General features: G+C 45.0%; 1 protein-coding gene and 1 pseudogene across 1 annotated transcript in view; both read left to right on the top strand.

Annotated features, from left to right (window-relative positions):
* LOC126473920 (netrin-1-like) overlaps positions 1–24,479 on the top strand; it is a 549,144-nt gene that overhangs the window by 308,608 nt on the left and 216,057 nt on the right. The gene's annotated exons all lie outside the window — the stretch shown is intronic.
* On the top strand, positions 14,943–15,061 carry LOC126475727 (5S ribosomal RNA; annotated as a pseudogene).

Here is a 24,479-nt window from a genome sequence, read left to right as displayed (position 1 = left end):
ATACCCAGCAGGAGTTTGTGGCATAAACGAAGATTGGTAGGCGTGTTTCTACATCTGAAAGATGGCGTCTCTTCATACTAGTAACACCACTATGAGGATGGAAATCAGGTTTGCTTTGAATATACTCTGTAATGGTAGTAGTGAAGAATGCTTTTAAGGCGACAAGACACCATTATCAATGTATCACAGAGTTTCAGCGAGGCCGTGTTAGAGGGCTACAAGAAGTTGGATGTTCCTGTTGCGATATTGCAGAAGGACTTCGCAGGAATGTAGACGGTGTACGTGGTGGCTGGCAGTGGTGTTACAGGAATGTACGGTCGCAAGAAGACCAGGCTCCCGGACGACCAGTTGGCACTACCGAGGGGGGAGACCATCGTTTTCGGCTTATGGCTCTGTCGTATCGTAATTCATCTGCAGCAGCGATTTGAGCAACGAACTGTTACAAATCTGCTACTTGAAGGGCAGCTCCGAGCCAGAAACCCTGTAGTGCGCATGCCACTGACGCCAAACCACCGCCATTGGCGAGTTCAGTGGTGTCAAGCGAGAGCTCACTGGACGGCAAGGTGGAGACCTGTTATGTTTTCTGATCAAAGCTCGTTCTGCCTCGGTGTAAGTGATGGCCGTGTCTTGACTTGGAGGTGGACAGTTGAGGGCCTGCGATCAACCTGTCTACGTGCTAGACGCGCTGGACCTAAACCTGGAGTTACGGTCTGGGGTGTCGTTTCGTATGACAGGAGGAGCTCTCTCGTGGTTATCTCACGTAACCTGAACGCAAATTTGTACGTCAATCTGGCGCGTCCGGCCGGAGTGGCCGAGCGGTTGTAGGCGCTTCAGTGTGACACCGCGCGACGGCTACTGTCGCAAGTTCGAATCCTGCCTTGGGCATGGATGTGTGTGGTGTCCTTAGGTTCCTTGACTTCCGGAAAATCGTTTGACTCGGTGCCCCACTGCAGACTCCTAGCTAAGGTTCGAGCATATGGGAATGGTTCCCAAATATATGAGTGGCTCGAAGACTTCGTAAGTAATGGAACCCAGTACGTTGTCCTCGATGGTGAGTGCTCATCGGAGGTGAGGGTATCATCTTTAGTGCCCCAGGGAAGTGTGGTAGGTCCGCTGTCGCTTTCTATCTACGTAAATGATCTTTTGGATAGGGTGGATAGCAATGTGCAGCTGTTTGCTGATGATGCTGTGGTGTACGGGAAGGTGTCGTCGTGAATGACTGTAGGAGGATACAAGATTTGTGATTGGTGTAAAGAATGGCAGCTAACTCTAAATATAGATAAATGTAAATTAATGCAGATGAATAGGAAAAGGAATCCCGTAATGTTTGAATACTCCATTAGTAGTGTACCGCTTGACACAGTCACGTCGGTTAAATATTTGGGCGTAACATTGCAGAGCGATATGAAGTGGGACAAGCATGTAATGGCAGTTGTGGGGAAGGCGGACAGTCGTCTTCGGTTCATTGGTAGAATTATGGGAAGATGTGGTTCATCTGTAAAGGAGACCGCTTATAAAACACTAATGCGACCTATTCTTGAGTACTGCTCGAGCGTTTGGGATCCCTATCAGGTGGGATTGAGTGAGGACATAGAAGCAATTCAGATGCGGGCTGCTAGATTTGTTACTGGTAGGTTTGATCATCACGCGAGTGTTACGGAAATGCTTCAGGAACTCGGGTGGGAGTTTCTGGAGGAAAGGAGGCATTCTTTTCGTGAATCGCAACTGAGGAAATTTAGAGAACCAGCATTTGAGGCTGACTGCAGTACAGTTTTACAGCCGCCATCTTATATTTCGCGGAAAGACCACAAAGATAAGCTAAGAGAGATTAGGGCTCGTACAGAGGCATATAGGCAGTCATTTTTCCCTCGTTCTGTTTGGGAGTGGAACAGGGAGAGATGATGCTAGTTGTGGTACGAGGTACCCTCCGCCACGCACCGTATGGTGGATTGCGGAGTATGTATGTAGATGTAGATGTAGTTACGTTTAAGTAGTTCTAAGTTCTAGGGGACTGATAACCTTAGATGTTAAGTCCCATAGTGCTCAGAGCCATTTGAACCAATCTGGCAATTCAACCTGTTGTGCTCCATTCAAGAACAGCATTACAGAGGGTGTTTCCAACTGGATAACGCTCGCCCACAAGCCGCTGTTGTAACACAACATGCTCTATTGAGTGTCGTCATGTTTCCTTGACCTACTCGATCACCAGATCTGTCTCCGATCGAGCACATATGGGACATCATCAGATGACAACTCCATCGTGATGCTCAACCAGCATCCTGTGCTGCAACACTCGTAGACCTCCATCGCAGAAACTGACGTCCGACATCGATGCACCACAATGTATGCACGTTTGCAAGCTTACATTCAACGTCCTGGCGGTTACACTGGTTATTAATGTACCGGCATTTCACATTTGCAATGGCTGATCTCGCGCTAACGATAACTTGTTACCTTGCAATCTTAATCAAATATCTTACCTATACATATGTATTCCCGAAATTTAATTACTCTACTTTAATAATTTTCTCCGTCAGTGTATTCAATTACTTGTACTACACGCTGATCCACGGGTATTGTCCATATTTCATTTTACATTAATATTAAAGTGTAGTTTGCCAAGTAAAGGAGAAACAAATTTTAAATTCCTTATTTTTAATTTGGTTTTCTTGTTTTAAATTGCAGTTTCTGAAGAAAGGGGCAAAATCAAAAATTTTGTAATTGCGCCCGACAAACTAGAGCAAGTTGACGACTTCCCACTGAAAAAAATTTTGCCTTTTAGTTCGTATTCGAGAATCTCCAGCCCTCTTCACTACCAGTACACGACACCTCAGCTCTTGCACCTGCTGGTGAAGTTGCCAAGTTAGGACGAAGAAATTAATGGATCCCTTCTGGGGAAATATTTCACTAGAGGCAGTTTACAGAACACCCTTGGCTTTGCCTGAAACAATTATGTTTAGCTGATTTAATTAGTAACTGCGCTCTTTAACACAACAAGCGCTGGCCGGGACAAGCTGATTTAAATGCACTCACTTCCGCACGCTTATTGCTGATTGGCTAACATTGTATGGGTATAGTTCTACATCGGTTGATTTCTGACATACAGTTATCCAGAAAATTTGCCTCAATTCGATGTCCCCTACCTTACACTGAGTGGTAATGTTGTTTTCCTCCATTCTCTATGTACAGGATGACCCAAGTAAAACTGGTGCGGAAAATATTTCATGAACCGTAAGATACGCAACTCACCTTACATCATCCATGTCGTCCGCTGGGTTGTCTGTCTTAAGGTGCATAAAACAATTTCCGTGCCTCTTTTCTTTGGACCATTGTGTTCACTGACCAGCCAGTACATCATGACAACCGACCTACTACTGACATAAACCTGTCCTGGCAATAACAGCCTCACCTGGTGACGAATGACTGCTAGTCAGACACACGCACGGTGCATGTAGGATCAGTGAGCGTGCTGTCCGTGTGTAGAATGGGGAAGGTGGGCCGTCTATCTCAGTTTCATCGAGGGCAGACTTTGGTGACCCGGAGGCTCGGCACGAGAATTTCGGAAATTGCAGACTTGCTGGGTGTTCCAGGAGTGCTGTGGTGAGTGTCTTCAACATGTGGCGAGATCAAGGTGAAAACACTTACAGACTCGTGGGGTTGGGCGACCATCCCTCATTAGAGATGTTGGACGTCGTAGACTGGGCTGACTAGTAAAATGGATAGGCGGCGAACTGTGGTGGAACTAACATCAGACTTTAACGCTGGCCATAGTACAAATCTATCTCAACACAAAGTGCACCCTAAGACTCCTAACAGTGAGCCTTTGCAGCCAAATAGCACATCGGCAATTAAGACTCAAATGAGCAAAGGGTTCAAATGGCTCTGAGCACTATGGGACTTAACTGCTGTGGTCATCAGTCCCCTAGAACTCAGAACTACTTACACCTACCTAACCTAAGGACATCACACACATCCATGTCCGAGGCAGGATTCGAACCTGCGGCCGTAGCGGTCACGCGGTTCCAGACTGTAGCGCCTAGAACCGCACGGCCACAACGGCCGGCTCAAATGAGCATGTGACCACTGGCACTGGACGTTGGTGCAGCCGGCCGCGGTGGTCTAGCCGTTCTAGGCGCTCAGTCCGGAACCGCGCGACTGCTGCGGTTCCAGGTTCGAATCCTGCCCTGGGCATGGATGTGTGTGATGTCCTTAGGTTAGTTAGGTTTAAGTAGTTCTAAGTTCTAGGGGACTGATGACCACGGTTGTTAAGTCCCATAGTGCTCAGAGCCATTTGAACCAATTTCGTTGGTGCAGGGGCATAGCGTTCCATGGTCTGATAAATCCCACTACCTTCTTCATCATGCCGATATGAGGGGTCGAATCCGTCGTCTTCCAGGGGAACAACTCCTCGACACCTGTACTGCAGGACTGAGACAAGCTGGCGGCAGCACCAGTACACTCCACAGGAAACATTGATACCCACGTCAATGTTCCCCGAAGGCGCCATGCCGGCCAGTGAGTGTCGTACACTGGTTGCAGACCACGTACGCCCCTTCATTACGATAATGTTCCCCGACGGCGTGGCATTTTTCAGCAAGATAATGCCCCTGTCACAAGGCCAGGAGTGTGATGGAGTGGTTCGGAAACACTGTGGCGAGTTCCAGTTGGCCGGCCGGAGTGGCCGTGCGGTTCTAGGCGCTACAGTCTGGAGCCGAGCGACCGCTACAGTCGCAGGATCGAATCCTGCCTCGGGCATGGATGTGTGTGATGTCTTTAGATTAGTTTGGTTTCATTAGTTCTAAGTTCTAGGCGACTGATGACCTCAGAAGTTAAGTCGCATAGTGCTCAGAGCCAATTGAAATTGAGTTCCAGTTGGTGTGATGGCTCCCCAACTCGTCGGACCTGAACCCGATCGAACACATCTCGGATGTGATTGAATGTGGCGTCAGGCTTGTATGTGCTGTCTATCAGGGCCTCGTTGGTCCAATGCCAGGGCGCGTCGCGGCTGTTATCCGTGCGAGGGTGGAAGTACGGCAATTAGGAAGGTGGTCTTAATGTTGTGGCTGATCAGTGTATAGTGGTCTGCCCCCGGTAGCTGAGTGGTCAGCGCGACAGACTGTCAATCCTAAGTGTTCAGGTTCCATCCTCGGCTGGGTCGGAGATTTTCTCCGCTCAGGGACTGGGTGTTGTGTTGTCCTAATCATCATCATGTCGTCCCTATCGACGGGCAAGTCGCCGAAATGGCGTCAAATCGAAAGACTTGCACCAGGCGAGCGGTCTACCCGACGGGAGGCCCTCGTCACACGACATTATTAGTGTATAGTGAATTGTAAGGGTCCTGTCGCCATTCTCTCAGCTACACTCGATGCTACTTTGGCGCGTGGCGCTTTGCGACATGGCGCACAGCTGGGCCGCAGTATCGAGCGCTGGTCCCGCAACGCCGGTGCTGTCGTCCTCCCAAAACACGTCCCGTGCCTTCCCTGAGCGAGGCGCGGCGCGGAGCGCATGCAGATCCCGCCATCCGCCGCGGGAATGCAGAGAGAAGGCCGCTGGGCCGGCGGCCGGATCGCGGATCAAAGGCCGCCATCTCGTCCCCCGGTCCCGTACGTGACGTGACGCCAGTCGCTGACGTTTCGCTGGCGCGCCACCGAACTGTGCGCGGCCCGCTCTGGCGCGCTGCCCAACCCCGGAGCCAGCGGGGTTCTGGGGAGAGTCGCAAGTGCCACCATCATCGCAACAGTTTCCGTATCAACATGTGACCACCTCATTTCCCCCCCCCCCTCCCCTCTCTCTCTCTAATCCTTTCCTCCTCCTCCTCCACCCCTCCACCACCGCTTCATTCTCGTTATCCATACCCCCTCGCTTGTCCCTCCATCCCTGTCTGTCAGCCCCTCCCTACAGTGTAAGATTACCTCCGGAACCTAGCCGCCGGATTGCAGAGCACATTGCGTCAGAAACAGCAGCAGCTAAACTCCCTGCGCGCAGTCAGATGTGCTCCTTAGTCTAGCACTGAGTGAGGTGGCGCAAAGAACTCGTATTCCATAACATTGGAGTCTTAATTCCTATAATAATACAGTCCCATTTCTTTGACCGTTGTGATCCTAATCTAGATCTCCAGTGCCCTCCAGGCAGTGGAGATATGGAAATTTAACTATCAGTTGAAGACATAAAGCCATCGACTATGACACTGGGCCTTACTCCGTCAGTTCAACTGCTGGAAAACCAGAATGTCATGCAGAGAAGGAACGACCCGCCGCCATTGAGATCCCACTCCAGATGTATTACCGACTACAGATTTTTAATTTTTTAATTAAATAGCCACTTTTCGTCAATTACCTTACACTTACGGTTACTGTAATTCTTTGTCATGCTGGAAGATTTGGTTTTTAGGTGTGATTGTTTCCTTAACTTTTTATACTGGCTTTTACACAATTGTATGTTTTACTTTGCCAGGCTAGGAACTTCATATTATTAGTATTTACACTTCTTATGTAGGTTTTAAGTATGGATCTAATTCCACTTATAGTATGTCATTTACATGTTTTATTGTCAGAAGCTCGTTTTGCCATGTGAAGTAATTTTAATTAATAACTACGCATACTGCATTTTAAGCATTACATTTGCGACACTGGTTAATCATACACCCTAGCTATAGTGCCCTCTGCCGGCCCCAATTCTTAGCATAAATACCAGGCGCAGTCTGATCATCACCAGCACTTACTCCGTATCTACGTGTTTAGTTTGACGTTGATACTACATCAGAATAATTTATAGTATGTATGGTTGTATACATAGATGTTAATCGCGTAAACACTTTCTATCCTTCTCGTGTAGCACCAGGCCTTCTATAGATTTAGCGTCAGCAAACTGAACTTAGCTAGTTACACCCTGTCTTTGTTCGTAACACATTTGAACATCGTAGAAGCCGATACCAGTAATACAGCCGTGTAAAAGTATGTGTGATCAAGACAGGCCTGTAAAATAAAGTGGAAATTGAACTTCGACAGTTATTCCTTCCAACTTCCCTTTCTGTCGGTGGCTTTCGTACAGTGAAACGTTCTGCATTGCTTCTGTATCCGACAACGACGTTTATGATGTAGCATAATTTTTTTTAGTTTCGTTTCCCTTGGTTTTGAGCTTTAACTAATTTTCCACTGCACGAATAAGTATATATCAAAACTCACGTGCCATGCACATTTGTCTCAGCGACACAATCTAAAATCTATTACGTGCGGAATATGCAGTATGTACGGGAAAACAGCTGAACTACGAGGGTTGCCCAGAAAGTAATGCACTGAATTTTTTTTCTTCAACAATTCTTTGTTCAACATAAAGAGAATTACACACACAAAAGAATGGTGTTTTATCTACACAACCTATTTTTCCCTGTAACCTCCATTCCATTTTATGGCCTTTCTCCAGCACGAAACAAGGGCGCGTATGCCGTTTCGGTAGCAATCCTTGCCCTGGTGGCGGAGCCAGTGCTTCACTGTGTGAATCGCCTCCTCATAATCGTCAAAATGTCTTCCACGAATGGCATCCTTTAATGGTCCAAACAAGTGAAAGTACAAGGGTGTTAGATCAGGTGTGACAGCCGTGGATGGTCTCCCCGACCGCTGCAAATCGTAGAGCTCCACGGAACCGCTTTCTGACGACCTCACTATCCGTGCCCAGCGACTAACTATACTTCTGTCGACAGCAGATACTCCGTAGGCTTTGCACAAGCGTTTGTGAGTATTCCCCACAGGTTCTTTCTCTGCAGTGAGAAACCCAAAGTCGGCACGTTGCTTGTAACGTACATCACCCACATACGCCATTTTGAAAATGTCCTGCAGCTACACTATCTGAGGAAACGTTAGCGACAGCCCCGGACATTTGCACAAGCCCCGCCCATTTACCCCCTACACACCTACCCCCGCCACACCAGCCAAGAGCGCATCAATATGATCTTTGGTAGTCCTCGTCGCTGTCGTGTTTTTGTTCGTCGTTTTTTGTTTTACCGCGGTTTTTCATACTAGCAGTGTTGTGCTGTTAATACTTCTTAGTAGTTTGTGTAATACCGTCAAAATGAAACACAGATATGCACTCTCAATAAAGTTATCATTCACAAAGTACCTAATCTTGACTCTTGTGGCCAACTGCTCTCAAAACTGATATCTAACAGACATTAAAGTACGATAAGATGTGTTGGAATGACACTGAAAAAATTATGTACATATGTTTAACAATAGGCAGCTCTAAAGCTCTCAAACACTGAGGAAGAACTCAAAGTAATCTCGTGTCTGCTATAAGCAAGCAGTCATAAGAGTTCACAAGTAAAAATTCACCCATTACAGAGGCAAATATTAATGAAGAATGTCACTGTATAAATATCTGACTGCTTGTATTAGGCATTTCTACATTATCCCACTCTTATATTCTTCAGTCTTAATGAGGTAATCAGAAACAAACCAAGACATCGACTTTACCTTGTTTATGCACAACATTGACTTTAGACAATCGAGATAATGGACAGCATCCTTGGCGATACTACCAATTAATATTTCCCAACAGAATTTCTTACACTACGCGATGTGACGGAAATTTGCGCTCACTGCAGTTAACAAATATCACATTTTTTGATATAGTGCAGATGAAAGCTCATGAAATAAAAAGGACAGTGTGGATACCATTTTTATTTTTCTTTCTTATTGATGAACATATTTCTAATTCTTTTCACAATGGTACCGGAAAAACTGTATTTCTTACTAACTACTGATTTTCTCCCTTGTTACGACTGGCATATCTGTGATACGAACAACTTTGATGTTGGAACATACGGCAGGTCATGGGCGGAGCTTAGGATATGGATTGGTGTGGAGGGGCGTGATGGGGCAGGACTTGTGCACCGTCCGGGGCTGCCGCTAACGTTACGTCACTATCTGTCGGAAGTGACGGAAACTTGGCGCGCTCTCTGAGACTTCAGATAATATATACGTAACGTTTCGCATTCGTTGCATTGTTTTCGGCTGATAAAAAAATGCGCTGCATTACTTTCTGGGAAACCCTCGTATATAAAACCGAAATAACAATCGCCAAAAAAGCGAGAAATAAACTGATATAAAGGCACCATTTCAACCAGACGGTTGTTCTCGTACCGACTACATAATCCGTAAATGTTGTATTTCAAATTGTGTCCGTTGATGACAGTTATATCGGACCTACATTTCATATTAATTCATATTTTTTAAACGACACGTGCACCTAATGTTCTCTATTGTTAGGTAAAGACATCCATTCCGAGGAATAATGGAAATCCAGGTAAGTGCAGGTACCGTTATAACCGTTATCGCGTGACTAATTTTGCAAAAATTGACAAAAAAAGGAAAAAAAAGAAATAGATAGTGGAATTCAGAGTAAGTAAACTGAGTCTGTTACAATTTTAGACTGCAAATTACTTAAGAAAGGTCGCCAGCTCACCGCGTGAGCAAAAATTACTCTATTATTATTAATTGTCTATAAACTGTAATTTCGAACTAATCATTGAATTTTAATCTGGTGAGAACACAACCAAAGAGACTGACTCGAGCTCAGACGTAAAAACTGGGACAAGTTTTATCCTTTTTCGGTAGTCTGTGCTCCGTTTTCTACAAATACACTGACTAACTAGAAATTTGTTCCAGTTCACACTCCAGTAACACAATACTGTTCCGTGCACAAAACCACGTCTGCGTTCTTTACACGCAGTTTACTTGAAATTAGTTTTACTACACTCACTGGAAGAGAGCAAAATTTGTCCCTGTACATTACATCTTAACTTTGTCCACTTCGGAAACCAGTTATCACACACTTCAGTAACCTCAGTATATTCCTAACCTTTCCATGCATACATTGCTCTACTTTTCACGCCACATTCCTCTATGCAGAAATTACGGCTGCAACAATGATTCTTGTTCTCTCGTTCCACATTACAGTAAACCGAATACACATACTTACTGTATGAAACAATGAGCATACCTTAAAATTCAATTCATTACAGTTTCGAATTATATTAGATTTCCCTACTTATCCTTTTTTTATAAAAAAAGTGTTCTTTGCTAAAATACCAGTTGGAGTTCGGAGTTGGCATAAAAATTGGTCAGGAAGATGTCGGTATCTGTTATACAGCTTGCCGTATTAACTGTTTCTTGGCCCTAGAGAGGACTGTTGTTCCATTCCAATTTTCAGTAAATGTGAAATACGCTATACAAGAGCATTCAGATAAAAGAATGAAAACTCAAGCTACGTCTACATGACTCTCCTTCAGTTCACACTCCAGTGCTAAGCGGAATGGTCATAAAACCACTCTGACTATTTCTCTGCCGGTCCACTCTCGAAAAAACGATCACACAAACATTACCGTGCGAGCTCAAATTACTCTTATTTTATTACGATGGTCGTCCTTTCCTATGTAGGTGGGTGTCAAAATATTTTCGCGTTCAGAGGAGAAAGTCGGTGACTCAAATTTCGTGAAAATATATCACCCCACGGAAAAATGCATCTGCTGTACCAACACGTGTATCATGTCGGTGTCACTCTATTCCCCTTTTTCGCAATAAAACAATACAGGCTGCCCTTCTCTGAACTTTTTCGACGTCTTCCGTCAATATTAAGGATCCTGTACCACGCAGCAATTCCCTAGCAGAGGAAAGACAAGCGTAATTGTAAGTATTTTCTGCAGCTATATTTGTTGCATCTTCTAAGTGTTCTGCCAATAAAATGCAGTCTTTGGTTCGTCTTCCCCACTACAATTTCTGTCTGTTGGTTTAAATTTAATTTCTTCGTAATTGTAATACTTACGTATGTACTTGAACTTGTCTTCCCATGTAACAGATGCTTAACGGTTTCCTTTTATTACTTAGAAGACCCTTACACTTTTTATTGTTTAGGGATCAAATGCTACATTTCGCAACATGCAGATAACTTGTCTAAATCGTTTTGTAATTGGTTTTGATTTTGCTATTACTATTCACAACAGTAAACGACGGCATGATCTGGACGCAATAAGAAAAGGGTTGCTCATATTGTCTCAGAAATCGTTCACATGCAGTCAGTCAACAGCAGAGGGCCCATGACACTTCCCTGAGGGACCACAGATATCACTTCCGTTCCACTCGATGGTTTCCTGCCAATTACTACGAACTGTGACCTATGTGAAGGGAAACAGTTTTTGATGTTGCTGATCAGCAGTCAAACAATAATTTTTAAATGAACATACCGCCATTTGACTGTACTGTTGTTTATTTAAATACGACCCAGGTTTTGGTCTTTAATGCCATGGGATTTCGCTATCATTACGACTCAAGGATGTGTGTTCGTCTTTCATATACAGCAAAGTAAACCTGTTTCTGCTAAACATGACGTGCTCCCACTATTATTTACTGATCTTTTTACAAGATGGTGATTTTACATCTGGCATTTCGTGGGAGCCAATAATTTTCTAAATTTGTGGGAAATTTTGAGCTTCAGGTCCTGCAGTATATGTTAATGATACGCCATAAAAGGCCGAAAATAGCGTAGAGGGCCGAAACCTGGTGCGTAATTAAATAAATAATAATACAGTCAAAAGGTGGTGTGTTCATTTAAAATATATAATAATTGAGAGGAAATCACGAGTTCTTTCTCAGAAATACGTCAGTGTTCTGTAGGCACGCAATTTGATGAGAAGTCGCTTTTGAGGTACAGCGTCAAAACCCTTCTGGAAACCTAGGAATATGGAATCAGAGTTCCCCTGTCGATTGCAATCATTACTGCGTGTGAATAGTCAGTCAGTTAGTTCTGTTTAGGGGGAACGATGGTTTATGAATCTGTATCAACCGATCGTTGTCTTCGACGAATTGAGGGGAAAGGAACGGAAAGGAATCTGGATGGGAGGGAGATAAGAAGGAAATAACGACTTCCAGCCGCATGGGGCATTGTGGCAATTCAACGGCGAAAGTTAAAAATTTGCGCCGGGCCGGGGCTCAAACCCGGTTGCTCCGCGTCTCTAGAACGGTTCCCTTAACCGCCTCGGCTATCCGGACACGCTTCCCGTCTGACCCAAATTCCCAACTTCCCGCTCGCCACACGACAGACGAACCCCGCCCATTAATCACCTACTCGCAGATTTCTGATTGTCGTAGGAGTTCCGACATTGGTCGTGCATCCGCGCTGAAACATTGAGACATCCGTCGCGCCCGTAGAATTGTACAGGGTATTTCCGTAAGAGCGTGCAAAAATTTAACAGGGCAGATAAAATGCTCCACTGAACAATTTGAGGTAGGGAATCTGAGGTCGGAGAAGCCAGATTAAGGAGATAATAGGAAGAAAATCACATTACTGTGTACTTTTTTATTTACATTAATTACAGTTACCTACAAATACCACCATTCTCACAATGAACGTACCGTTAGTACTGTACCTTACTAAATGTGCTGAAACTGATAGCCACTAGCCTCAATGCAGGCATCACATCGGCGAACAAGATTCTGACGCACCCTGACAAATATCCCCGCTGTGTTTCAATTCACCTCACAGGCTGCTACAATTCTGGCAACTAGTCCCATCTCCGTATCCACTGGGGCCTCACAAACAACAGGCTTTGGATACCCCCTTGGGAAATAATCAGGGGAATTCAGGTCGGGTGACCTTGCAGGCCATAGAGTAGGACCTCCCCTTCCAGTCAAACGATCAGGAAGTACAGCAGTGAGATGGTTTCGGACATCCACACTGAAGTGAGGCGGTGCACCGTCCTGTTGTTGATTCATAGCACGTTCTGTCATGGGACAATGTAAATACGATACAAGACAGCCACCTTATGGAAAAGTAAAGTAAACAAAACCTGCATCATGACTTCCTAGTGATCAGGCTCGGCCTCTTCGGTACTTTACCGGAAACAAAGAACGTACATGTAAATAAACAGTACAGCACGTGTAAACTTGTGCGCTTGTGAGTTAAAAATAAGCTGGAAAACAGTAATACTAGGCAAAGCGGTAGACAAGTTTACTTCCATACCTCTTTAAGCTGGCTTGTCCGACCCCAGGTTTCCTACCTCAAACTGTTCAGCGGGACATTCTCTGTGGGCTGTTACATTCTTTCACGCTCTTACAGAAACACCCTGTAGATATGAGTTGTGTCTGTACTGTCGTACATTTCCGACAGAACAGAAAACACTCGCACCTCAATATCGTAATGTTAGAATACAGTAAATGTTCCAAAATCTTACTGCAAATTGATGACATTGATATGGGCCTGTAGTTCAAGACATTACTCCTATTTCCTTCAAAATGTTTAGATGTGTATGAAATCTTATGGGACTTACGTGCTAAGGTCATCACTCCCTAAGCTTACACACTATTTAACCTAAATTATCCTAAGGACAAACACACACACACACACACACACATACACACACACACACACCCATGCCCGAGGGAGGACTCGAACCTCCGCCGGGACCAGCCGACTCCTATTTCCTTCCTGGTGTTATGGTGTAACCTGTGCAGCTTTCCAGTGCTCAGGATCTTTCGTCGACGGAGCTGTTATGTATGATAGTTAAATATGGAGCTATTACATCAACATACTTCGAAAGCAACCTAATTGGTGTACTCTATGGACCAAGACTTCCCTTTATTAAGGGGAGGTTTACGGTCTTTGGCCCGAAAAAAACATGATCTTGGAGAATTTTTTTTTCTCGGGCTGTGTTACAGATATCAATGTCAAATTTGGTCAAAATGTTTATTGATTTTTCCTCTACAAAACTGATTTTTTTGACCGGAAATATCGAAGAGCAAAGGCGGAAGTGCCGTCGCAACGAAACAAAATTCCGATGTAGACCTCTACGCGCGGTATGTCACAGGTTAGCCGGCTCTACTGAAATCAAAATTGAGATGACGATAGCGAAGTACATTAGATTCTTTAGGAGTTGTACCTCGCTTAAGTTATTTGGACCATAGGAAACAAAATGGCGGCCATTAGAAAAAAATAGTGGTTTTTTTTTCAGCGATTTTTCGACTTCGTCGGACAAGTAAAAATACTTATTGTTGATGGAACGGAATAAAAGTGGTACAACTCCTAGACAATTTAGTTAGCTTCGTCGGAAACAAAGAATCATGCCAATCGGTTCAGTTACCATATCGCGCGTTAAAAATGCTCATTTAGAGAAAAACGCGTTTGAAGTTGTGACTACATATAAAAGCAATATTGTGCAACGTACGTTCAACCTGCTATTTCGGGTCCATAAACTAGTCCTTCCTCTTCCTTGTAGAGGGCGTTCTGCCCGATCTGGGCCATCCTGCGCTGCTCCACAGCCACTCGTATGGTCGGCCGGTGACAAGAGGTTTTCGGCCGCTTGAATCCGGTAGTCGTCCGAATGCTTGGCGAACTGCGTCGAACAGAATCCCATGGTGACATTCATCGTTGTCATGGTCTTCAGAATTGCTGAATACCCTTCGTTGAAGCTGCTCACTGCCAGGAAAGTCGCAATCTCCACAGTCTTCGCACCAGAATGCTAAAGCTTGGTGGCTATCTTCCAAACACATGCGTTCAAACTTCCTTTTGAATTTTGTGTGTTTCCTCCAAAGCACCGGTACAATATCTCGTCCTCCGAAAGAAAAAAAAACTTGTGCGTGAAAAAGGCCGATTTCAGGCAGGTGCATTTTTTTGTTCAACCGCGAATAACAAACATTTCCGCTCCGTATTCCGAAAAACCGTTTCAGGGGTGGATTCTAAACACTTTTATGAATCCGAAAGTGCAATTTTTAAAAAATCGATTTTTTAAACCAAAGATAGTAAACCTGTCCTTAAGTGATTTGAGTTGCATCACTACGCCGAGGGTATCTATTCGTAAGTTTGTCATGTTGGCAGCAGTTGTCCATTCAAATCCTGAAATATTTACTTGGTCTTCTTTAATGAAGGAATCGCGAAAAATTATATTTAGTAACTCTACCTACGACCTTGCCGCAGTGATAACACAGGTTCCCGTCAGATCACCGAAGTTAAGCGCTGTCGGGCTTGGCTAGCACTTGGATGGGTCACCGTCCTAGTCTGCCGAGTGCTGTTGGGTTGCGGGCTGCACTGAGCCCCTTTCAGGCCAATTGACGAGTTACTTGATTGAGATGTAGCGGCACCAGTCACGAAAACTGACAACGGATGGGGGAGCGTAGTGCTGACCACATGCCCCTCGGTACCCGCATCCGGTGACGCCTAAGGACTGAGGAAGACACGGCGGCCGATCGGTGCTTTGGGCCTTCAAGGTCTATTCGGACGGTGTTTGCTTTTTAAGATTAGTAACTTTGCTTTAGTGGCACCTGTCGTCGGCAACGTTACCACCACTATCGCGCTCTGAAGGCCTTGATTGGACACTACTGGCCATTAAAATTGCTACGTCACGAAGATGACGTGCTACAGACGCGAAATTTAACCGACAGGAAGATGATGCTGTAATATGCAAATGATTAGCTTTTCAGAGCATTCACACTAGCTTGGCGCCGGTGGCGACACCTACAACGTGCTGACATGAGGAAAATTTCCAGCCGATTTCTCATACACACAGAGCAGTTGACGGGCGTTGCCTGGTGAAACGTTGTTGTGATGCCTCGAGTAAAGAGGAGAAATGTGTACCATCACGTTTCCGACTTTGATAAAGGTCGGATTGCAGCCTATCGCGATTGCGGATTATCGTATCGCGACATTGCTGCTCGCGTTGGTCGACATCCAATGACTGTTAGCAGAATATGGAATCGGTGGGTTCAGGAGGGTAATACGGAACGCCGTGCTGGATCCCAACGGCTTCGTATCACTAGCAGTCGAGATTACAGGCATCCTATCCGTATGGCTGTAACGGATCGTACAGCCACGTCTCGATCCCTGAGTCAACAGATGGAGACGTTTGCAAGACAACAACTATCTGCACGAACATTTCGACGACGTTTGCAGCAGCATGGACTATCAGCTCGGAGACCATGGCTGCGGTTACCCTTGACGCTGCATCGCAGAAAGGAGCCCCTGCGATGGTGTACTCACCGACGAACCTGGGTGCACGAATGGCTAAACGTCATTTTTTTTGGATGACTCCATGTTCTGTTTACAGCATCATGATGGTCGCATCCGTGTTTGGCGACGTCGCGGTGAACGCACATCGGAAGTGTGTATTCGTCATCGCCATAGTGGCATATTACCCGGCGTGATGGTATGGGGTGTCATTTGTTACACGTCTCGGTCACCTCTTGTTCGCATTGATGGCACTTTGAACAGTGGACGTTACATTTCAGATGTGTTACGACCCGTGGCTCTACCCTTCATTCGATCCCTGCGAAACCCTACATTTCAGCAGGATAATGCACGACCGCATGTTGCAGGTCCTGTACGGGCCTTTCTGCATACAGAAAATATTCGACTGCTGCCCTGGCCAGCACATTCTCCAGATCTCTCACCAATTGAAAACGTCTGGTCAATGGTGGCCGAGCAACAATACGCCAGTCACTACTCTTGATGAACTGTGGTATCGTGTCGAAGCTGCATGGGCAGCTGTAGCTGTACACACCATCCAAGTTCTGTTTGACTCAGTGCCCAGGCGTATTAAGGCCGTTATTACGGCCATAGGTGGTTGTTCTGGGTACCGATTTCTCAGGATCTGTGCACCCAATTTGCGTGAAAATGTAATCACATGTCAGTTCTATTATAGTATAGTTGTCCGATGAATACCCGTTCATCATCTGCATTTCTTCTTGGTGTAACAATTTTAATGGCCAGTAGTGTATATTTAGTAACACGGCCTACTGCCTTGCCGCAGTGGTAACACAGGTTCCCGTCAGATCACCATAGCTAAGCGCTGTCGGGCCGGGCTAGCACTTGGATGGGTCACCGTCCAGGTCTGGCGAGTGCTGTTTGGTTGCGGGCTGCACTGAGCTGCTGATAGGCCAATTGACGAGTTACTTGATTGAGAAGTAGCGGCACCAGTCACGAAAACAGACAACAGACGGGGAAGCGGTGTGCTGACCACATGTCTCTCTGTATCTGCATCCGGTGACGCCTAAGGACTAAGGAAAACACGGCGACCGGTCGGTGCCATTGGGCCTTCAAGGTCTATTCGGAGGGTGTTTGATTTTTACGTTTAGTAACTTCGGTTTAGTGACACCTGTCGTCGGGAACGTTACCACTGCTATCGCGCAGTGAAGGACTTGATTGTATTTTGACGCCGGTGGACGTCACATACGACCAGAATCTAAGAGCATTTAAGCCAAAGGTGAAAATCGTGACACCAGGAGGATTTCCGTCAGAAAATGACGTCATCGACGGGACGCGGAACTCTGATCTAGCAGGTGTACCGGTACGAAATGAGCGTTTTTTTGTGAAAATGAAACACTAATTTTGACTTTAAAAGTAAAAACATTTTATTCAAAGTACTGGCAATTGCTTTCTACACATTTTGACCACCTTTCTGGCAATTTGTGGACACCACGCCAGTAGAAATGTTTGTCTTTTGAAGCAAACCAATCAGGCACCCAATTTTCGACTTCTTCGTAGGAATCGAAGTGTTCCTCGGTCAATGCGTGTCCCATTGATGAAAACAAATGGTAGTCGGAAGGGGCCAAGTCTAGTGAATACGGCGGATGGGGTGACAGCTCCCAGCAAAGTGTTTTGATTCTATCCTGAACCAGTTTTGCTTTGTGTGCAGGTGCATTGTCGTGTAAAAAAATTACTTTGCCATGTCTTCTGGCCCATTCTGGTCTTTTTTCGACCAATGCATAGTTCAAATTGATCATTTGTTGTCTGTAGCGATTATTATTCAGTTTCGCCGGATTTTAGAAGCTCATGATACACCATACCTTTCTGATGCCACCAAACACAGAGCATTGTCTTCTTGCCGAATCGATCTGGTTTTGCAGTCGATGTTGATGGTTGTTCCGGAATAACCCACGATTTTTCCAGTTTAGAATTCTTAAAATAAATCCATATTTCATCGCCAGTAACAATTCGATGCAAAACTGATTTTCTTTCATGTCTTTGAAGTAAAATTTGACAAATGGTTTTTCCGTTTTCCATCTGTCTTTCATTCAATTCATGTGGCACCCATTTTCCACACTTTTCGATCTTTCCCATAGCTTTCAAACGGAGAGAAAGTGTTTGTTGTGCAACATTTAGCATTGATGCCATTTGCTTCTGACTCAAAGTATCGGCCCATTCATCCAATATTGCTTGCAATTCGGCATCTTCAAACTTTTTTGGTGGTCTTCCACGTTCTTCATTTCTTACATGAAAATCATTATTTCTGAAGCGTTGAAACCATCTTTTGCATGTTGCTTCTGATAGAGCATGATCACCATATGCCTCGAGAAGCATTCGATGCGTCTCTGCAGCACTTTTTTTCAAATGAAAACAAAAAATTAATGTTTTCTGCAAATCATCACTTTCTGGTACAAAATTCGACATTGTTAACACGATGAAAACATAGGATGTTGTTTGTTCCATGACTTGATGTATACTAAATATCTTTGACAGATGTCATACCAACCAAACAAAACAAAAAATTAAGGCTCGTTCACAACAAATGTTACCTATCGACATGTTTGTACCGGTACACCTGGTACCTTCGGACGGGTAAGATCGTACGCGGCGTCGATAGCTAGGAGTGAGTGCCTCCTTCGTTGTCGTAGTTCACTAGCGGCCAGCTGTCAACACGCTCAGCCCAGCAGTCGTCGTGGTTTCCTGCGGTCCCCGGCAGCCGCGTCGACAGCCGCTGTCACCGGCGTCGCGCGCTCAGCGCCGGCCTCGCCGCCGCTCCAGAGGTCGCCCGGCCGCTTTCTAAGGCGACGCCGTGAATGAAGTCCGGCTTTCCACGGCCGCGGGCCGAGGCGCGCAACAACAACAACGGCGCCGGGCCTGTCCGTCTCGGGGGTCGGACGCGGTACATCCATTAGGAGACGGGCGGCGGAACTGCTCCATCACTCTTATCGCTAACACGCTCATCTCGACCGGTTCCCTGTGTTCTACTTAGACACAGCTGACGCAACTCATTCAAACGGCTCTTTGTTCCTGAAGGTGCTGCCTCGTGTTTACCACCGCTGCCAAGTCAGTTTATGTCTTGTAGGGAGGGGGGCGGAACGGAGTCATTAATTTTTCTCATTATTAATAAAATTTTCTCGGGCCCCCAGCCGCGTCAGGTGGTAAAAATACCACGAGCTTTCGACCGAGCTCTCCCCGGTCATTGTCAACTCGTAAAACTGACTGCTGTGTCGCCGTGGCCGCGTCGTCACATAGCCGCACTGCTGGCTATGACGTCACTGGTGCTCTTCCTCGCCTTATATGGTAATGTTTTCATTCTGCGTCCATCGCGCCCGTTTCAACATCGCGATAGCCAGGTCTCAGGCTCTGCTGAGCGGCAAACCTCCGTCCTTGTTGATGGTGTTTTCAGAGGTTTTTATTTCATAGCTTCTTTCATGACGTTCTCCCAAAATCCCTTCGTCTTCACAGCGACAGATGTTTCGTTGAATAGAATTCGGTGTCCGTTTTCTAAGGCGTGTTCTGCCACGGCTGATTTTTCTGGATAGCTTAAGAGTAAGCACCTCTCGTGTTCCGTCCGGCCTTGCTACACCGTGCGTACTGTTTGGTCGACGTAGTAACAGGCACACTGACATGGCATGTTGTACACTCCAGGCATTCTAAGCCCTAGATCCTCCTTCATAGACCTCATGAACTGAAGAATTTTTTGCTGGGGGCCTCAACACCAATGAAATGTTATATCTCTTCAGCACTCCGTCGTCAGGCCACGAGTGGCGTACCGGGACCATCCGACCGCCGTGTCATTCTCATAGAGGATGCGGATGGGAGGGGCGCGGGGTCAGCACAACGCTCTGCCGGTCGTTATGATGGCATTCTTGACGAAGCCGCTACTGTTCGGTCGAGTAGCTCCTCAATTGTCATCACGAGGCTGAGTGAACCCCGAAAAATGGCAACAGCACATGGCAGCCTGGATGGTCACCCATCCAAGTGCCGACCACGCCCGACAGCCCTTAACTTCAGTGATCTCACGGGAATCGGTGTATCCACTGCGGCAAGGCCGTTATTTTCCCGACACTGTACCACAAGAAGGCAAAAAGACAAGTTTCTTGCTTTCTTCTTCGGTGGTGTTCTCTTCTCTGTTGGTGTGTTTCTTGCGTGTCACACCAGATATAAGCCGGCCGGTGTGTCCGTGCGGTTAACGGCGCTTCAGTCTGGAACCGCGTGACCGCTACGGTCGCAGGTTCGAATCCTGCCTCGGGCATGGATGTGTGTGATGTCCTTAGGTTAGTTAGGTTTAATTCGTTCTAAGTTCTAGGCGACTGATGACGTCATAAGTTGAGTCGCATAGTGCTCAGAGCCATTTGAACCATCTGAACACCAGATATAGCCTGTGACACCTGTCTGTGGCTGTACCCGTTTTCCCGGAAGACTTTTCGGGGATTGCTCAGTTCTAGTGGCAGACTTTCTGCGTGTGAGACGACTTTAGCACAATGGACGAGGGTATTCAGGACGTCACGTTTTTGTTTTTCTCATTATTGTCTGTATAACAGTGGGAATGAAATGCGTGCATTCCCTCAGGGAGGCGCTCAGCTCAAAACCAGTATCAGCGAACACTAACAAGCAGTGGTCCCCCAGCAATGGGATCGACTTTCTGAAACCGAATGTACGGTGATGTCGGTAAACATACCAGGTATCACATCCTTCAGCCTTTCGCCCTGGTGGACCCTCGTTTGTGAGTGATCGACGAAAACAATTCCAGGATTTTGCGTGATGCTCAATAGTGTTAAATAGGTGGTGTTACATAGACTGTTTTCGTGGTGTAATGGGTAGGATAATAGTTTCATTTGCAGGAGGTTGAGGGGTACGCATCTTGTGCAGTAGATTTTTATATTCTTTTAACTTTATCGAAATGACTTAGATCATTATTTTTATTCTGTTAATTGGTTTAAGTGTAGTTTTTTACTTCTGTTCCTTTGCCACGTTATTTTAATCACTGTATAAACTGAAACTTCCTGACAGATTAAAACTGTGTGCCGGACCGAGACTCGAACTCAGGACTTTTGCCTTTCGCTAGTAAATTCTCTACCAACTGAGCTACCCAAGCACGACTCACGATCCGTCCTCACAGCTTCAATTCTGTCAGTACATCGTCTCCTACCTTCGCAGAAAAGCTTCTGTGATGTTTAGAAGGTAGGAGGTAATCTACTGGCAGAATTGAAGCTTTGAGGACGGGTCGTGAGTCGTGCTTGGGTAGCTCAGTTGGTAGAGCACTTTCTCGCGAAAGGCGAAGGTCTCGAGTTTGAGCCTCGGCCCGGCACACAGTTCTAATCTGTCAGGAAGTTTCATATCACCGCACACTCCACTGCAGAGTGAAATTCTCATACTCTAAAAACTATTCAATTCGTTTCATTTTTTTCATTATATCATTCTCTTTCCAATCGGAATTTTTGTAAACGTGAATTTAATTACATTTATCTGTTATAATATTCAGTTATTTGAAAATTCCGCTCTATCAGTTAGAGAAAAACAAAAAACGAAATAATATTGTGAAAAGGAAAGTTGCCACTCACCATATAGCGGAGATTCTGACTCTCAAATAGGGACAACAAACATACTGTCACAAATAAAGCTTTCGGCCAGAAGGCCTTCGTCAGAATTAGACGGCAAACACATACATACAAATTCACGCAAACGCCAACTCACATTCACACATGACGGCAGTCTCAGACAACTGAGGCCACACTGGCAAACTAAAATACTCAATGAGGAAACGAGGTGATCGTACCAAAATGAGCTAACAGACCAACCTGGACAAAGTGAGAGCGAGACACTATTGTCTCTATTACTTGTAGATTAATACAAACAAACGAATTCTAATCTAGAGTATTCTTAATCCTTTTCTCTCTTAGGATTATATTGTATTCCGTTTTGTAACTATTAGTATTTCTACTTAAATATTTGAATTAAACTAATTAAAGTTTTTTTTATTAAAATTACGTCTTAAGGCCGTCAAAGTGGGCTACACCATCCACCCATGTGCGTCATTCATCGATGAGGCGTATCTTAAACGCTTGACGGTTGTTTTTAACAGTCTGCATTATCGCTCTTTCGGCAATGATAATCCATATGCGATTGCTGTTGAAGCTGACCTGCGATCATTTTCCGGGAACTTTAAACCGGAACGTTTTGTAATGGCTTAACATCTACATCTACACGTCGCAAGTCAGCTTTCTGTGTGTGGCGGAGGGTACTTCGTCTAATAGTGTCACTTAGCCTTTTTCCCAGTCCCATATGAACAATTACTGGTAAGTGTCCGTGTGGGCTCCAAACTCTCTAATTTTGTCTTGATGGTTTTTTTGCGAGATATACGAGGTGCGACGATAAAGTAACGAGACTGATTTTCTTTGCAAGTTGTGGCAACCCTGCAGGCTTGCGTAGGCACAATATCTTTGAGCTTGGTGTATAAGCTGCTTCTAGTCCAAACGGCACATCGATGCAACTGCTCAGTAGTGAGTTGTGATGTAATAATCTAACATATGTTTGTGTCTCTCGTCACAACGGTATGCGATTTCTTTTTGCGTTAAATTGGGTGAAAACGCGACGACAACTTCCAGTAAGCTTCAGAAGACTTTTGGAGAGGAGGTTGTCAAGAGTCAAGTTATTCGTTGGCATAAAATGTTTAGTGAAGGCAGAACGAATGTTGAAAATGAAGACCGCACTGGACGACCATCAACCTCATGGACGAATCTCAACTTGACCAGGGTGGGTGAACTCGTACTATCTAATAGAAGATTATCCGTGAAAATGATTGCAGAAGAACTGAACATCAATCGAGAAACGGTTCGTGTAATGATAACTGAAGATCTTGGTATGAGAAAGATTTGTGCAAAAATGGTCCCCAAAAATCTCACACCACAACAGCTAGAAACACAGAAAAATGTGGCAGCCGATCTGTTAGAGCAAACTGAAATCAATCCAGAATTGTTGTGCCATGTAATCACTGGTGATAAAAGTTTTTTTTTTCTGTACGATCCAGAAACAAAACGCTAAAGTTCGCAATGGTTAACCAATATTATTACAAAGAAATTTTAGAAAGATTTCGTAAAAAGAGTTCTTTGTGTCCGTGCCAACATTGCTGATAATTGGATTCTGCATCACGATAATGCGCCATCCCTTACTGCTCTGTCAGTACACCAATTTTTAACCTCACAACAAATTTCAGTACATACAGTAACCTTATTCACCAGATATCGCTCCGTGTGACTTTTTTCTATTTCCAAGAGTCAAAACGGCGGTTAAGGGACACCACTTTCAAACAACGCAAGATGTCCAAAAAGCTGTGACGAGAGTCTTAAAGGATATTACAGAAGAAGAGTTCCAGAAATATTACCATCAATGGCATCAAGCGCTGGAAAAAGTGTGTGCAATCAGAAGGGAACTACTTTGAAGGAGACAACACTAATCTTGACTAAAACTGTACGCAACATTTTTTTTCACATCAGTCTCATTACTTTAGTGTCGCACCTCGTACATAGGAGGAAGCCGTATATTGATTGACCCCCTCGGCTTCAGTTAAGGCCTGAAGATGGTGAACTGAAGCACCTAAACTGGTAGCCTTACAATAAATGACTTCCTAAGGACGGCTGTAGGTATCCCATTTTATCACATAAATTACGACAATTTTGCGTGAGCGTTCTAAATCCTCCCAGAGCGCTAAATAATAAGTATGTTAGTTTTGAATCCCGCCATTACGCGTGTCGTGCTCGAACATAGGGAGATATCTCTCAGACATATTAAGACGCAATATGTCAGATCAAGGAGATTACGATTCAGCTGCTGTGGTCTCTCGAGCGACGCGTAATGTAACCAAAACAAATCAAGTATCCGGACACCCCAATGTAATGCGGATCTGAGTGCTTGATAGTACGGGAGTCGGATCTGCCAGTATAAAATGGGGCGGTGTGTATCGTGTTGTCAGCAGAGAAGCAGTGCCAGCAGAATGGGTGGGTCAGCAGAGCTCACTGACTCCGACATATCGATAGTCAAAGAAATTATTATTATCTGTCCGCGGTAACTTATCGATAGATCTACGGAAAATATCGACGTACCAGCAAACAAAAAAAAAAACAAAAAAAAACCAACTTACACAGTGTTAAATGTACTGCCAGTTTTAGAGATGTATATTTAAATATTGATTTGTTATAAGATATTCTTTACATCCCCAATCTATCAGTCTGCTTACCCTCTTAGAGCAAGAACTAAAAACAAAACGATGCTTGGCGATAACCACTTCGTTAACAATGGTAACTGCGTGTAAGTGGCACAATAAAAGTTGTCTTTTCACATATCGGAATTGTCTGTAACACTTCACGTCGACTTCGCTGTTTTGTTTCGTTTCTGCAAACGCCGATGACCTAGCAGTTGTAGCGCCAAAATTGCGAGGTCTTGTTGGACGTTGTTGTTTCCGTTGGTAAAACCGA

The sequence above is a fragment of the Schistocerca serialis genome, chromosome 4, assembly GCF_023864345.2.
Source record: "Schistocerca serialis cubense isolate TAMUIC-IGC-003099 chromosome 4, iqSchSeri2.2, whole genome shotgun sequence".
NCBI lineage: Eukaryota > Metazoa > Arthropoda > Insecta > Orthoptera > Acrididae > Schistocerca > Schistocerca serialis.
This window is presented reverse-complemented; position numbering and strand designations above follow the sequence as displayed.